The sequence below is a fragment of the Emiliania huxleyi genome (genome assembly GCF_000372725.1).
Source record: "Emiliania huxleyi CCMP1516 unplaced genomic scaffold EMIHUscaffold_57, whole genome shotgun sequence".
Lineage (NCBI taxonomy): Eukaryota > Haptophyta > Isochrysidales > Noelaerhabdaceae > Emiliania > Emiliania huxleyi.
The window spans coordinates 545390-547745 of NW_005197722.1; positions in this window are offsets into that span (position 1 = coordinate 545390).

The window sequence follows — 2356 nt, forward strand, 5'->3', positions numbered from 1 at the left end:
GGATTAGGGGCGAGGCCCGTGAGGAAGAGCTCGGTGGCAATCTGAACGCCAGAGGGGTGCACCTTGAACCAGAGGCCCCCGTTCACCCGGCTGCTCCATATCTCAACTTGTCCGTTCATCTCCTGGGCGCCAGGACGGAGTGATTGCTCCGTAAGTTCGGCCAGAGCAGAGGCGACGTCCGTCTCCCCATTCAGCGACAAGCGGCGGGCGCTGTTCGGGGAGGACGGCGGGGGGGCCAGCGGTGGGGTCGGGGGGGCTAGCGGCGGCGGCGACGGTGAGGCATCGCGCTCAACGTGGTCGAAACCGCTCAAGCAAGACCCCTCGTGCACGCCGAGCATCCAGTCAGATCGCGACTCCACGTCACCGGCGTCCGGGCCGGCAAAGCCGCACCTCAGAGCGGTGCCAGCGCGCCAGCGCGTTGTGTTGACGACCCGAGGGTCGGAAGGCAGGCCGTCGTATGGCGTGGCCTTGAACTGGTACCAAAGAAGCGCTGCGATGTCGTAGGCTCCAACGACACCGTCGCCGACCGAGGCGTTGCCGCATTGCTCAAATCCGAATAGGGACTCGTCGGTTTGGACTAGCTGGCTATTGTTCATCATCATTGCATGGAACACCTCCGTCTCAGGGTCATAGACCGTGGCCTCGGAAGAATCGGTCACGGTGCCAGACTCGTAGTCCATGTTGTGAATCCCGAGGGTGGAGCTGCCAGCGATGTCGAGGCACTCGAGCAAAGGCTGGACCGCAGCAGCACGCGTGTAATTGTCATAATTGTCGTGTCGCGCTGAGGCGAGCCAGAGACGACTCGTAGGTAGGCGGCTGCGCCGGCGAGTCGGACTCAGGCTGCTGCGTCGGCTTCGTGGATGGAGATGGCGGCGACTCCGACGCGGACGGCGGCGGCGGCGACGGCGACGCCGAGGGAGGCGGCGATGACGGCGACTCGGACGGCGGCGGCGGCGACGGCGAGGCGGAGGGAGGCGGCGGCGACGGCGAGGCGGAGGGAGGCGGCGGCGACGGCGAGGTGGAGGGAGGCGGCGGCGACGACGAGGTGGAGGGCGGCGGCGGCGACGGCGACGCGGACGGCGGCGGCGGCGACGGCGACGCGGACGGAGGCGGCGGCGACGGCGGAGGCATCGACGGCGGCGGAGGCGGGTGCGCCGGCGAGGTCATAGGCACGCGCGGCGGGAATGATGGTGGGGGCGACGGCGGTGGCGGTGAGGGCGGCAGCGGCGGTGGCGGCGAGGGCGACGCGGACGGAGGCGGCGGCGACGGCGAGGCGGACGGAGGCGGCGGCGACGGCGAGGCGGAGGGAGGCGGCGGCGACGGCGAGGCGGACGGAGGCGGCGGCGACGGCGAGGCGGACGGCGGCGGCGGCGACGGCGAGGCGGACGGAGGTGGCGTCGACGGCGAGGCGGAGGGAGGCGGCGGTGACGGCGAGGCGGAGGGAGGCGGCGGGGACGGCGAGGCGGACGGAGGCGGCGGCGACGTCGAGGCGGACGGAGGCGGCGGCGACGGCGAGGCGGAGGGAGGCGTCGGTGACGGCGAGGCGGACGGAGGCGGCGGCGACGGCGACGCGGACGGCGGCGGCGGCGACGGCGAGGCGGAGGGAGGCGGCGGCGACGGCGAGGCGGACGGAGGCGGCGGCGACGGCGAGGCGGACGGCGGCGGCGGCGACGGCGACGCGGACGGCGGCGGCGGCGACGGCGACGCGGACGGCGGCGGCGGCGACGGCGACGCGGACGGAGGCGGCGGCGACGGCGACGCGGACGGAGGCGGCGGGGACGGCGACACGGACGGCGGCGGCGGCGACGGCGAGGCGGACGGAGGCGGCGGCGACGGCGACGCGGACGGTGGTGGCGGCGATGGCGATGTGGAAGGAGGCGGCGGCGACGGCGAGGCGGAGGGCGGCGGCGGCGACGGCGAGGCGGACGGAGGCGGCGGCGAGGGCGAGGTGGAGGGAGGCGGCGGCGATGGCGAGGCGGAGGGAGGCGGCGGCGACGGCGAGGCGGACGGAGGCGGCGGCGAGGGCGAGGCGGATGGAGGCGGCGGCGAGGGCGAGGCGGAGGGAGGCGGCGGCGACGGCGAGGCGGAGGGAGGGGGCGGTGACGGTGAGGTGGACGGCGGTGGCGGCGATGGTGAGGCGGACGGAGGCGGTGGTGACGGTGAGGTGGACGGCGGCGGCGGAGACGGTGAGGCGGAGGGAGGCGGCGGCGAGGGCGACGCGGAGGGAGGCGGCGGCGACGGCGATGTCGAGGGAGGCGGCGGCGAGGGCGACACGGACGGAGGCGGCGGCGATGGCAAGGTGGAGGGATGTCGGTGGCGAGGGCGAGGCGGACGGCGGTGGCGGCGACGGCGATGC